Below are 15,063 nucleotides of genomic sequence, written 5' to 3' on the forward strand. Positions count from 1 at the left end.
TCTGCCATATCTTCCACCATCAAAAATCCACTGCACACTAGTCATCTCATCTCGTCTTGAGATCTTAAGCCATGCTCATCTACTATTAGTAAAGTAATCCCTGCTGTTAGGGTCCGGAACGTTGTGGGGGTATTACAGCAGACTGTACCGTGTCTGTGGGGCTGTTTATCTGGGAGTCTCCAGGCACGTCCAGTGTGTGTGCGTGGTGGTGGGACTCGTGTCCCAGCGATGGTATTAATTTCAGGGCCGGCTGCAGTGACTCTGGGCTTCCTGTGTCTGCACCAGCAAAGACAGCCACTCAACGTAGGGCACTCCCGCAGCTGTTCGCCCTCTTAATCCTGTTTTGTGTGTGTGCGTGTGTGTGTGTGTGAGTGTGTGTGTGTGTGTGTGTGTGTGTGTGTGTGTGTGTGTGCGCACGTCTGAGACATGGACAGACGTCATCTTCTGACTAGCCATATGGTTTAACGTCTCTTAAAATATTGAGTCCAAATGTGTTGAATAATAATAAAAACCTGACTTCTGACATTCAACGTGGGAATAGTGGGAATACGTTTTTAGTAAAGTATTTAGTAAAGATGAAGTAAGAAGAGATGGGGGTCAAGGGCCTTGTGTTTCACTCCCTATATAATAAAATAGGATGGTTTATCAAAAAGGGGATTTGATGCTTGTCATATTATAGAGTAGCTAACCAGTGTTCTTGGCATCCGTCCCCCCCCCCCCCCCCCGCTCACAATATTTTCCCTCAAATGTAATGTTCATGCTTTTAATGTGAAAGATCTGTATCGGAACCAGCTGCAGCTCCAGACGAGTGAAACCTGCCTGTGATGCAGATGAAGGGAAATGGGTCATTCACTCGCTGTCACAATCTCTCAGGGGCCCGCTTTAGTTTCCTCCACTGTGACAGTTTTGTATTTATTTGTTTTCGTTCCTTTCTTTCTCCCGAAAACCACTCCTCCCCTTCAGACCGTGCTGAAGTATAACAGTAGTCATCTTCCTTACTTATCCAATAAAACAAAAAACTGTTGTGGTTTTTTGGGTGGAATCTATTGGATACGTTTCCCATACCCTCACCCACCCCTCCATCCCCACCCTTCTTTACCTCTGCTTTCTCCTCTCTCTCTCTCTCTCTCTCTCTCTCTCTCTCTCTCTCTCTCTCTGCCATCACCACCACAGCCTCCCCATCTCCATCTCCATCTCCAGGTCTGGGATCGGTTTTCCTCTCCCAGATCAAAGGCTTGTTCTTCTCTGCTCCTTCATCTCACTCACCCTACCCCATACCCCACCAATCCTCTAGCCCCTCCCCTCCTCATTCCCCACCCACTCACCCACAACCTCCAAGCAGCCTCCTGGTTGATTTCTATCGACCACAGCGTTCGTGTTGCACAGCGTGTAGGAAGAGGGTTATTAATCCTCATGATTTGATTGGTTCTTGCATTTATTCATTAATGTGAGAGGTTAGGTCTACAGACCTTCTCTGATGACTCCGGGAGATAGAATTTTCCAGATGTTTAAATTCTTCTTTGGAGTTTTGAAGGAGAGAGGGAGACAGAAAAAATGAATTGCAGTGTGACCGGGGCAAGTTGTCAGTTACTAACAAGGAGGCGGGGGCTGGGCTGGGGTTTGGGGTGTTTAGTAATTGTGAACAGTTGGGAATTAACATTATTCCATACTTGGCTGATGTGGTTTCTCTCAGCCGAGCCACATGAAAGCACAACTGCATGCCTGCCATCTACAACTGGTGCTATTAGAAACCCAAGTGGCTTTTTAAGTCTTGGGGAATTCGTTCAGTTTGGACGCACCTTTTTTTTCTCTTCTAGTTACTCACGTTTTTTATTTGTTTACACAAGGCCACGTGCATCCTATGGGAGGAAGGTTTCAAAGGGAAAGAGGAGAATTATTACATTTTGAGTTCAATGCACTGCTGGATGGCATTGCTATGCGGTTGTTTCTCTTCTGCACTTTTGGTTGATTATGGAAGTAGCCCTTGTTTATAGTGGTCAAATGTGGATCCTTTTTTTTTGCGTGTCCAACCCCCATTCGATGATTGAATGAGTGTGTGTAATTGATAATGCTTAGGAAGAAAACGTAATAATAATTACAATTATCGTCTCAGAAGGTGCTCTGAAAGGGAGTGCATTATTAGGGAGTAGAGATGATGAAATATATATATTATACACAGTATATTTTTGAATAACAAAAAGCGGTTGTTGTGGTTGGAAGCTTGGAGGTCTCTCTCTCTTTCATGCCCTTGGATGTTTCTATCTCTAGCCTCTTACCCTCCTCCCACTCCTTCTCTCTCCTCTCACTGTCTATCTCAAGCCTCTTTCTATCCTCCCTCTCCCTGTCTCTATCTCTATCTCTTGCCTCTCTCTCTCACCACCCTCCCCCCGCTCTCTCTAACTCTAGCAACTATCTCTCCTCCCTCTCTCTCTCACCTCCCTCCCCCCGCTCTCTCTAACTCTAGCAACTATCTCTCCTCCCTCTCTCTTTCTCCTCTCTCTCCCTGTCTCTATCTCTAGCCTCTTGCCCTCTCCTCCCTCTCCTTGTCTCTATTTCCTTCTGGCCTCTCTCTCGATCCATCTTGCCTCTCCTTCTTTCCTTTCCTCTCTATCTCCAGTCTCTCTCTCTCTCTCTCTCTCTCTCTCTCTCTCTCTCTCTCTCTCTCTCTCTCTCTTCTCTCTCTCTCCTTCCCTCTCTCTATCCTCTCCTCTCCTCTCCTTGTCTCTATCTCGCCGGTCTCTCTCTCTCTCTCTCTCTCTCTCTCCCTCCCTCCCTGAGTCTGTCGGTCTCTGAACCTCATGGCATCACGGAGGCTACTGTGCGCGGCGTCCCTTTGAAGTGGCGCGGAAACGTGACGGATGTGCTCGGCAGCGCCGCGCAGCGTGGAATCACTAACCCGGGCTTACCTAACGGGATTTACGCAGAGCACTTTCGCCCCCCTCTCTATCTCGCCTCTCTCTCTCTCTCGCCCCCTCTCTCCCCTCTCGCCCCTCCGGTGGCTGGTGTGCCCCGGCCAAGGCCCCCAGCCCCGCCGCCTCGGGACCTTATTAAAGTCGAGGATGGGCAAATAGGACAATTATTGTCGTTTTATTCAACTCTCATTCTGGAGTAGTCTATGTGAATATCTAATGCTACATGCTTTTGATATCTGCCATCTCGTAGTTATGAAGTGACCTAGTTTTTGGGGCTGCATCAAATCCATCCGTCATCCATTGCTTTGGACTAGTAGCACGCGGAATGGGAGCTGGTGAGCATTGTGTGGATCTGTCATCTCCTGTGCAGGTCCGACAAACACCCGGACGTGCGTGCACGAGAGTTGAATAAAACGACAAAAATTGTCCTATTTGCGTGTGTGCAAGTGCTTGTATGCGTGTCTGCGTGTCTGCGTGTCTGCATGTGGGTGTGTGTGTGGGTGTGTGGGTGTGTTCATATGTGTGTGCGTGTGTGTGTGTGTGTGTGTGTGTGTGTGCATGCATGTGTGTGAGAGAGAGAGATCATTGAGGGGGGGGGGACCTCACACACAGAACGAACACCCTTCTCTCAGGCCCATTTGAAGTGTCGCTGATGCGCTGTAAATGGTACACAGTTAACACCATCTCTCTCCCCCTCTTCCTCGCTCCCTCCCTCCCTCCCAGTCCTGTGCTCTGTGCATGGCGACATGTTTATTCCATATGTCCAGCCCTAATGGCCTCCATGTGGTTGCAGTTGCCTTATCAATGTCTTTGAACCGGTTAAATGAAGCTCGTCAGGGTGAGTGACTGCTGAGGCGTACTCCGTAGTGTGAGAAGAACAGAACAAAGACCTAGGCCTGCGGTGGGACTGAGAACTATATGGTAGAGATGGGGAATCTTGGTTAGTATTTAGTAGTATGCTGATTTGCTTGAGAACAGGGATGTATAGATTCAGGCAGCTTTTGCTCTGAGATGTCTTTGTGTTTTTTTTAAAATATGTTTTTACAAGTTAACCCACCAATTACAATGTGCCCTTTGATTGGGCGAGTGTTTGTGTTTTCTATGTTGCTTATCGATGACAATATTTCTTTAACCTCTCATATTACTTCACCGCAAGAGGAAATATGTGTTCTGCTGCCAAGTTAAATCGTTTTTTTTTTAATAAGGCTGAGGATAGGAACCAACCACTGAAACCGCCAACGATGGCTGATTAGCATACGATCAATAGGCCTGTTATTTGCAGTCGTCGTCATGTTAGACAACAAGTCTTGATGTGACGTGAAGCCCTTTAAAAAGATGGAACGCAAGCTTCCTATGGCTCATCGCTAAATCTCACGTTCCGCTTTGACCAGCCATCAAACGACATCAAAGTGTTTTATTTTTTTATCGTCCTGACCTAGAGGAGCAGGCTAACTCTAATGTCCGCGTCGGCTAGCTGAGAGTGGCGGTCTTGTTCACTAGCTCGCCGTATGAAGGGGAAAATACGGCCACCGCTAAAGGGCTCAAACATGGGGGGCGAAGCCCACCGGCTGTGTCCGGACTTCAGAGAGGCTAAAAACAGCCCTCTCATTGTCCAAAAAAACCCAGAGGAACGGCGCCATGATCAATAGCAGCACTGTGTCGTATGAAGTTGGTCAGTCTCTCTCTCTCCCTCTCTCTCTCTCTCTCTCTCTCTCTCTCTCTCTCCCTTATTTCTATGTGTCTCTCTCTCCCTCCATTCCTTCATCTTTTCCATCATACATATCTATAAAAAAATAAAAATTGCTTGTTATTTTATTCCGCGTCATTATTTTATCGGGCGGTTGAGGAGGCTCACGTGCGCTGCGTCCATCCGACTGGTATCGGAGCGGTTCAAATATTAATGGCCCCCAGTGTAGGAGGATGATGCTAGTTGGCAGTACAAAGGGTGACTTCTCGCCATGAGGTGCTGGAAGCTCCCCCAGTCGAAGCCAGTCAATGGATGAAACTCGTCTTTTTCCTTTTTATTCAGAGCTTTGTTGTTTCGTTTTACTTTAGGTTGTTTGTTGTTTTCGCCTTAAAAGAAAATCAAACAACTTTCCATTTCCAACGAGTTCACATAACTATAGAGTAGAAGCGCACGTTATGCTAACAAACAGACTGCGTGCACCGCACAAACATGCACTTAAAAAATGACACACACGCACGCACACACGCTTATCGTACTAACGACGTTGGGCTCTCTGTCAAAGGGTGAGGAGGAGGAGTCGTCCGTGGTGTCGTTTTGTGTGGTCCAGGCAGTAAAAAAAACAACACGCTGTTCTTTGACTGTGAAAAAGAGGGCTGTCTTTAATTTTTGGGAAAGCCCATAAAAGTTTGTCGTTGCCTTTCATATCGGCCGCGGAATTGAAAACAAATGCTTCATTCTGCCCCCCTCTCCTTTGAACTAGCCAATTATGGAGTTGTGAAAATACAAATCAGCCTGTAGATCACGTCTCTCTTTCTCTCTCCCTCTCTCTCTCTCTCTCTCTCTCTCCCCACCCCCCCAACCAACCCCCACTTGTTTTTGAAGAAACCGAGAGGGTAGGGGGAACGTGTGGTGTGTGTGTGTGTGTGTGTGTGTGTGTGTGTGTGTGTGTGTGTGTGTGTGAGGGGGAGGGGGGGGGGGCGGGGGGGGGGGGCGGGGTAGGATCGCTGATGTCAAAACCGAGAGCATTAAGAAAACTGGTGAAATGCAATACAGCTGCAATCCGACATGAGGCTGGAAAGTGGAGGCAGCTCGGGAGCAGCAAGCCTCTCTGCCGTATTCCCAGGGCGCACCACTGCCCCCGGCCTTCGCTTTGATCTCTTCAAAGCCTCCTGCCTCCTACTAGATGGAGAGTCTTGGCTGCCGCTCGCGCACTGGAGAGAGGGAGGGAGAGAGGGAGGGAGGGAGGGAGGGAGGGAGGGAGGGGGCTGAGGGGGAGGGTAGGGGGAAGTGGAGAAGGGGGTGAAGTGTGTTGTAAAGGGGACGGTGTTGGACGGTAGTAGTGGTGGTGGTGGTGGTGGTGGTGGTGGTGCTGGTGGTGGGAGGAGAAGTAGAGGGGAATATATATTTTTTTCTTTTTACTCCCTTCTTCTTTCGACTGTTGGAATCAATCAAAAGAGCCGCGGCGGCAATTAGCCGTAACTCGACTCCTGGCAGATTAGCGACTCTGGTTACCTGAGCGACGGTAATCCACGAGACACACGGCACTCACGTCCAGGTGTGTGTGTGTGTGTGTGTGTGTGTGTGTGTGTGAGCGAGACAGACAGACAGAGAGAGGGAGAGGGAGAGGGAGAGAGAGAGGTGTTGAAAAGCAGGCTCGCCATGCAGTCCAACCGAGCAGAAAATCTGAGCACAATGGAGTGATTACACTTGCAGATGTAGCCATATTGATGACGAGAGAGTGAGAGAGAGAGAGAGAGAGGGAGAGACACAGAGAGAGAGAGAGAGAGACCAAAACCAAAACAAAGACCCCTCATCGCCATGGCACCGGCTCTTGTCTGCTGGTGTTAACGAGTCAGGTCCCCCTTTGTGTTGCTGTGTGTGTGCATGATGTCACCTCACCTCCTCCTCCTGCTCCGCCTCCTCCTCCTCCTCCTCATCCCCCACCCTGGCCCTCACCCAGCCACGCGTTTCCTATCTCTCTCCCCCTGCTCCTCCACCGTGGGCCCTCCGACACCAGGCTGGGCCAAGACGCCCGCCCCCGGGGCCCCTCGATTGGCTACGGCCGGAGCCCAGGAAAGTGCTCGAGTTGCCCAGAGTCACACTAGATCCACCGCTCCTGCCGAGTGCACAAACTCTGTTTCTCTGTACGGCCCTGGGGCCTGCGGGAAGGGTTGCACTGCAGTGTACCGTGCTACGCTGCGTCAGTCTGCAGTCTGTACTGTAGCATAGTCCTTGGTATTGGTATAGAACGGTTGTGGTGTGTGTGTGTGTGTGTGTGTGCGAGTGTGTGTCTGTATGTGTGTGTGTGTGTGTGTGTGTGTGTGTGTGTGTGTGTGTGTGTGTGTGTGTGTGTGAAAAGTAAGAAAGTCACTTATTAATTGAATAAAGCATCTTGTGAACTTATCATCACATAAGCCCCAAAAAAGTCCAAAAAACGATAGCAGCTTTGTTAATAATGTCGGGCTATTATTTTACGATGTTTCCCAGAATGTTTTGACTCTGGAAGTTGAAGGAGCCTTTCATTATAGGAGGGCCAGGGCGAATCTGCTGAATCGTGTTATTGGAACAGATGACGGGATTTAATTGGAACGATATGCTCGCTGTTGCTTTGATTTGATTTTCTCTCCCTCTCGCGGGCGCACTCAATCTTTTTTTTTTTCTCCCTTTGCTCGCTCCCCCTGCCTTCTGTGCGGCGTCTGTAGCGCTGATGTCACACACGATGTCAACAGGGCCCTTGTTAAGGCCGCTCACTAGTCGCTTCATGGGGGGATGATGAAACCCCAGCCGATATCCGGCAAGAATGTGTTTGTTCCCATGGATGATGCCCCTTCTGCTGCACGCTCTCCCTACGCCCTCTCCTTTTGATCATCTCGCCAGCTTCCACACTGAGCAACCCTTACTTTTCCATCACTCACCATTTGAGAGTTACACTTTGGTGGAACTGATCGTAATGTGGGGGAAAATTGCAAAAAAACTGGGAGTGTTTTGGTAGATATTGAGAGCAGTAGGACTTTTGTTCTGGCTATACATTTGCCTAAAAACATAGGTACGTTGGCGTACCTATGTTTTTACTACATTATCGCAGTGTAACAAAGAGAGATTTATGCGCAATTATACACAATTATTTCCAGAAATGAATTCTCCCTCTGTGGTGATTCAACTACAGGCGTAGACGGAGATGTTGCAGATAAAAAGGCACCGTATTACCACCCTATTCCTATTTCTGATGGACTTTTGTGCCTTCATGGGCAGGACAGTGTGTTGAAAGAGGGAGGAATGATGTCCCCTTGACATTTCGTGGGGCCGCAGGTCAGGATGGACCCCGGGTTGCGCTATGAGGCGTACTGTCTGCTACGATGTAGCACACTAGCAGGTGGGGGGGGCTGCTGAGCAGCTCAATGTGGCCATATTCATGAGCAGGAGTGACATTAGGGAAGAACAGAGGGGGGCTAAACACTGAGAAAGGTCACGCCGTGTGCTACTACGAGTGCTCGGCATCCGATATGACCAGCGGTCCACCGCAGCCGGCAGTGCCAGACCTTCAAATCCACTGGGGGTCGCGACCCCTTCTGCTCGGCAGCCCAGGTGAAAGCTTTTCATGTCTCTTGATAGAAACACATCACAGGGCTATTCTATACTTTGAGCCCGCCATCATCAAACAATGCATCAAAATATCAAATCAATCCCGCGCCCCCCTCCCCTCTCCCTCCCTCTCTCCCCGCCACGACCCCCATCCCTCCCTACACCTATCTTTGGAGATGAAAGATATGAGGGGAGTGCATCCGGGCCACGTCCACGCGTCACCCTGGTAACCCCCTTGACCCCCCCCACCCCCCCCACCCCCCTTCTTTCTTCCCCACCCCCTTTCTCTATCAAACAAGAGTGGAGGACTTGGCAGATAAAAGCCCCCCTCCCCTGTCCACATGCATATCCACAAGTCAGGAGCAAGATTCTCCATCCTCCATAACTGCAGGAACAGTTCGAGGACAACATTGGGTTCTTCGCTGGTCTTTCATCCGTTATGTGAGCTCATCCCTGGGTCTGTCTAGTTGGGTCGAATATGCTCATGATAGGAATTGTTTTGTCTCTGCTTTTGTGGTTTATCCCCGTAAAGCTTTGCAAAAATAAATGATTAGTACATACTAGGGATGGGCATGATAAATCGATGATCGATCGTTGATTGTTAAGAACTTTGTCGATCACGTGATATTTTTATCGATCAAAAGTATGTTGTGTTGCATAGTGTGAGAACGGAACAGCCGTTGCTTGGCTGTTCCTTGGTTCTTATTAGAATTGGAATACAGATTTTGTTCGTTTTAATTGTTTCCTGTGTTTAACAGCGCATTCTTCGGCTTTTACAAGCGCCGCGTAGGCCTCATTGAGAAAAACATGCTGTATTTTATATTTTCTACCAATGGATATTTTTTATATAGCCTATAGAAAAATAACGATTAAATCGATAATTGATCGTTAATTTTATCGATGATCGATCAAGGACATTTCTTAAAATGCCCATCCCTAGTACATACACTGGATGAAATTATGATTTTTTTCCCCGAAGCACTATAATTCCATTATATGGTGATTCCATAATTAACTGCCAAAAAGAGGACCAGTTTTAAACCTTTCACTACAACCTTTACATTACTCTTACCATTTACATTGTAGTTCTTTGGGGTCGGCCAATCAGGAAGTATCAAAACACATCTAGCTCGCTAGATTAAAAGAGGTACAACCTTCTTGTTTATCCTTTGTTTTCCCATCCTCCTTTCCTACCTTATCCCTCAAGGAGACCCGGAGCTAAATGAATGGTGCGTTTCCCCTGAATGGAGCCCATGTCAGGTCTGTTCCGTGAGCACCAGGTGCATCACTGTTCCTTGAAGCCCACACAGCCACATGACCCGGGCCCCAAGTAGGCCCTTAATTGTTCGGACTACCACCACCACTACTTAAACGGACCGCTCCTACGTTCCGGGCTTGTTTTTGTTTAGTGTTTTGTGTTGGGTTGTATCAAAGGATAATGTGGCGCAGAGCCTTCACCGTAACCCCCGCCCCATTGTTTTGATTGCATTGAAGCTAATAATAGCCTATCAGGCACGTACCCCCAGAGTGGGCGGGATTTCCTCTGGGGGCCCCTTTCAGGTCCTCCCTCTCGAGAGGCTTGTTTCGAGAGGTTCCTTACTTCTTTTGGGATGGAGAACACCATTTGTTCCGAAAGGGATAAGACCTGAATGGCTTTGGGCTTTACTTTCAGATTGTGTGTGTGTGTGTGTGTGTGTGTGTGTGTGTGAGTGTGTGTGTGTGTGAGTGTGTGAGTGTGTGTGTGTGTGTGTGCCGGGGTTTTTTAACGACTAATGCCCGGCTGAAAGGCGGTCGTTTGGCGTCTTTACCAGTTAATCCCTTTTTAAAAACATGGTCTCTCACCCCGGCTGTGGGGCGGCCGTAGCTTGTAGTGGCGTATTGTCCGTCGGCGTAAATGAGCTGAATGACTTGTAATGAGATCCGAGCGGCCGCTCACGCCTCTCGGAGCATTGTGCTCCACGCAGCCTCCGAGGGCCGCGGGTTTGACCCCCGCGGCAGCGAGGTTGTAGGCTTTTTGTTTAATGTTGTTTACTATTCAGTTGCCAATCTCGGGGCCCCGCCGTCATTATTATTCACCGTACACAAACACGGCGTGGCGTTGTGCGTGTCAGACCTGCATTGTTGGATCGTGTTCCTTCCGTAATACGATCGCAGACTCACGACACTGGAAGGTTCAGAAGTGCAGGTGACCCCGTTCAATCGTTTGGATTCGATTGTTTTACTCTTATGAGCTAACTTTGGTGGACCCACCGAAATGTAGACGTCTACAGGTCAGTCTTGAGAGGCTTGCAGCAGGTATGCTTTAAATCCCCTCCCCTTAACTGTGGTGTCGGCAACATTACAAAGTCTCTGGATGTGCATTATTTGTAGTGCATTTGTGCGTTTGCGTGGAGGAAATAGATTGTTGAAATCTAGGTCAATACACCCTGCAGCTGAGGCACACATACACACACTTACTTCTCATTCAAAGCACCTCATTTAGCCTACCGTGTCCATCGCAAACCTTTCTCCACTGAACGCCGCATCCCCCCTGCCTGCTGCTGCCCTGGCCACCCCCCTCCCCCCCCACCCCACCGCGCGCTAGTTGCTAGCCATGCTAACACCACCCCCCCCTCTCCCCGCAAGCCTCCTTTTTTTTCTTTGACAATAGAGTGCAGTGTATGTACGCTAGCACGGCGGCTAGCTGGGGCTTAGCGAGCGGCGGTGGCTGTCTCCGCTGCTCATCTCCACAGGTAGAGAGACACAAAGACCCCCCAACCCCACTCCTTATTTCCCCCCTCAACACTGAGCTGCTAAATCCAAACTGACAGCCATTCATGCCCAGAATACCTGGGCGCAAAGACGCTCTCCTGGATGCAGGGTTGGCAGTTGGTGGTAGGTGCTGGTGGTGGTGGTGCTGGTGGTGGTGGTGGTGGTGGTGGTGGGGGGGGGGGGGGGGGGCTATCTAGGTACAGCAGGAAGCAAATCCGCTCTTGTTCGACAGTCTGATACCTCTGCAAGTAGAGGCGCTCCTCAGCACTTTCTGTGTGCCGCCATTCTGTGGCGCCTTCCTCTTCCTCTTGTTCCGTTTGTGTCTCCGAAGCGCAACAGAAAAAAAAAAAAAATGGTGAGGTTTTGGAACGAGGCCGCGACACGCGAGAGTTAGCCGGCGCTGGTGATTTATTATTTGTGTACGTCTCTCGCCCCGGAGCCTGGCTGGTCCTCCGCGAACGCGATCATTGGCAGGGATGCGGTGTGTGTGTGTGTGTGTGTGTGTGTGTGATGCGACACGGCAATTGCAAAGCTGGGTTCTAAAGGGTAAACCATGCAGTGATGTGAATGTAGCAGCGTGGCTATTAATAGCAAACCCAGAGAGGGGTCTAATTCGATACAGGAAGTAAAAAAAAAACAACAACCCTTGTGTCCAATGTGTTTGGCCTGTGGTCAGTGCTGCACAGGCTGGGAGATTTAAAACCCTGTCGATATTTACGTTTTGTTCCCTGCATTCCTTCCGACTGAGTTGTTTTGTTTAAATAGATTGAGTGTGCACAAGGTTTTTAGGGGTGTGTTACTGTGTAACTAACATGTTCCCTATATTGAGGTGGAGGACTAAGTCAACGCATGTTGATGTGGAATTCTCTTGAGTGTCAGCGAACGAAGGTCATATTGCATGTGGTATACGGCCGCATATTACCGTGTTTTGGTGTCTGTCTGTTTTTATATGTGTTTGTGTGAGTGTGTGTGTGTGTGTGTGTGTGTGCATGGATTCTGCATGTGTGTGGGGGTGCCTGCTGACAGTGGCTCTTGAGCAGAATGTTTGCCTCTCCTCAGTCCTTTGATGTGACCAGGTCATGCTGAGCTAATGAGCACTGCACCCCACTGTAAGGTGAACATCCCACAGTGTCTCTCTCCCTCTCTCTCTCTCTCTCTCTCTCTCTCGCCTCTCTCTCTCTCCCTCATCTCTCTCTCTCTCTCTCTCTCTCTCTCTCTCTCTCTCCCTCTCTCTCTCTCTCTCTCTCTCTCTCTCTCTCTCTCTCTCTCCCTCTCTCCCTCTCTCAAAACCCATATGCTCCCAGGCATGACACCAGTCCCACGGGCCCCAAAGCTCACCCGTTGCTGAGCGAGTGTCGGAGCAATAGAACAAAGTCCACTAGCGGTCACTGACCTGGCCCATTATCACACAATTAGCAGCCCTAACGTGCCTGCACAAGAAACCCTAGAGGGTGGGATAGTGTAGTGGCTAGCTGGGTGTGTGACCCAGAGCCGAAAAAGGGTAGAGGGTGCAATTCCCCTCCACCTCTCACCCATGTCCACAGTCTACTTGTAGGCATCCTCGGACAGGACACCCTATCCCAGTATCCCACATACCTATTCCTTCATTTGTAAGGAGCTGAATTCACTGTGTATCAGATGCAACACAAATAACATATAGATGCCGAAATTGCAAATACAAAATAGTTGAGTACTTTCATTGACCAAATTTGTTTACATCTTCCAAACCAAAAAAAATGACTGCACACATTGCAGCTTTTCTGGAAACGATGTTTGTTTGTGTGTGTGTGTGTGTGTGTGTGTGTGTGTGTGTGTGTGTGTGTGTGTGTGTGTGTGTCTGTAATACGTGTGTGTACACGCTCCAGTCTCTTGATCATTAACTATGGGCTCTTTTCCCCACTTGTTTTTTAACTCTGTAGTTATTTGAATTACTGTTTGCTTTGCGGGACGGCATGTGTGTCCAGCGTCCATGTGTGGGACATGTGCCTTTGGATGTGAAGGAGCACTGGCGTGTTTGATGTGTGACCGACGGAGCGGTGGTGTGATGACAGAGCGGAGTGTGTGTGACGGCTCCTTTGGCTAACTTGGACCGCTGCCGAGCCTGAAAACAAAATGGCTGGAGGCGTGTCCCAATACACATCAAGCAGTTGGCCCCGGCAAAGATGATCAAACAAGGTTTTATTTGTAAAGCACAGTTCATATGACAGTAACTCAATGGGCCTTACATGAATGAGACAAAGCCTGTCCAAAGAGAAAAAGGGCCGGCAAATACCGCAAGTCTCGGTGTCATTTGTCTCCTTAAGTGATTGCGTTGGGACCGTTCAGTTGCATTTAAAAAAAATGATTTGCCATTCACGAAATCCATCCGCCCACGACTTAGTCAACCCCGAGTTTTCTCTCCCTCGCTTTCTCGTCCTCACTCTCTCACCCTTGTTCTCTCGCTCTCTAAATCAATTCGGTATGTGATAAACCGACCTGGTGGGAAAGCCTCGCTGCAAGCTTTGCTGGGCGAAGAGCGCGTTCCCGTTTAGAGGCGTGGAGGAGGGGATGTGAAGCGCCTCCGATGTTTAAAAAAGAAACGAGCGCTTCCAAACCGAGAATGGGCTGTATCATCACCACCCGCACGATAAGAAGTTAGGAACTAAAATGAACAAAAGCGGCCGTGTTGTCACGAGTGAGCCAAAAGTGATCGAAAGAGTGAGCGGTTTAAAGGATAGAGGAAAGACGAAGAGGACTTAGCGAGCAGAGCGAATGGAAGAGAAGGGAGATGATGATGATGACGATGATGATGACGATGATGATGATGGTGACGATGATGATGACGGTGATGATGATGGTGATGATGATGGTGGCAGTGGTGGTGGTTGGTTGGTGGTATGGTATGGTGGGCGGGGGTTTAAAGAGGGGGCGTCACTTCATGGATGTACATTTTCTCTCCAGGGCAGAGTTTTCCAGCTCTCCTCCACCTCCTCCTCCGCCCCTGGTTCCCCTGCCTGTTCCCCTGCTCGTTCGCCTCATTACCCTGGGCTCGCTGGGTCGCTCGGCTTCCCTGGCGGCGCCGCTTTCTTCTCTATTAATTGGGTTTGGTTGCATTAAACCCCGTGGCCAAGGGGGCATCCTGCCAATGAAACATTCAGTTTTGGGATTTATTTTTTTGTGGGTGTTTTTGTATTTCTTTGGGTGCCGAGCAGAAAGCTGCTGGCGTTTCAACCTTCCCTGCCGAATGGTAATTGGTTATTTATTTTGGGCTTCTTCTTATTGGTCTCCATTGGTTTTGGGGAAGGAGGGAGGGAGGGAGGGTGGGAGGGAGAGAGAGGGAGAGAGGGAGGGAGCAGTCCATTTTTTTCTCTTTCTTTTCTATGCTATGGAGTCACTTTGGGGAAATGTTTGCTCACCTATGTTGGTTTAAGGTCAACGCATACACACACACACACACACACACACACACACACTTGAGATTGAACACCTGGTTGGAGGGGTGGCTTAAAAGACAGTCAGTATTTATCCGTTCTGTTCTTCTGCTAATACACATTCTGGACAGTCCTCCGCCGTCTTCTAGAGACGTCACAGCAGTGAGCAGGTCATGCTAGTTCCTAGAGCTCCAAGGCCCAGGGCGGTGTTTTGATTTTTTAACTGCATGGGAATCCACCATGTCCACCCCTCCACACACACACACACACACACACACACACACACACACACACACACACACACACACACACACATGATAGCTGCTGCGGGCGAGCGTGGGTCCTCATTGCATTTAAATTACAGAAGCGAGATGCGATTCTTGGGAAATTTCCCTCTCTTTTTATTTTTTTTGCCCGCTGCCCTGCAGACTGGGATCGCAGCGCGGAGGACAAAGGAACACGCTGGGAGTGCCACGAGGTGATAAAAGTTTTACCAGAAGGGAGTGCCGTTCTCCGTCCCGTCACATGCTGTCCCCGCACGCAAACAAACAACACAAACAAACAACCCACATGTGCACAACACGCAAAACACGCAACCCCAACACCCAAACTCAGTGGATTGCTTTCACCCCGTTTCACTGCCAGCATTGCCCGCGCCATCGTTGACCCAACCCAAAAGAGACCCGCTCTTATGGAATAACTCACAATATCAAACCCCCCC

General features: G+C 49.2%; 1 protein-coding gene across 3 annotated transcripts in view; it reads left to right on the forward strand.

Moving 5' to 3' along the window:
* Positions 1 to 15,063, forward strand: part of lef1 (lymphoid enhancer-binding factor 1) — a gene marked incomplete at both ends in the record, with an annotated part of 43,579 nt that overhangs the window by 4,415 nt on the left and 24,101 nt on the right. The window lies entirely within an intron of this gene.

Source organism: Micromesistius poutassou (genome assembly GCF_964030765.1).
Source record: "Micromesistius poutassou genome assembly, chromosome: 3".
Lineage (NCBI taxonomy): Eukaryota > Metazoa > Chordata > Actinopteri > Gadiformes > Gadidae > Micromesistius > Micromesistius poutassou.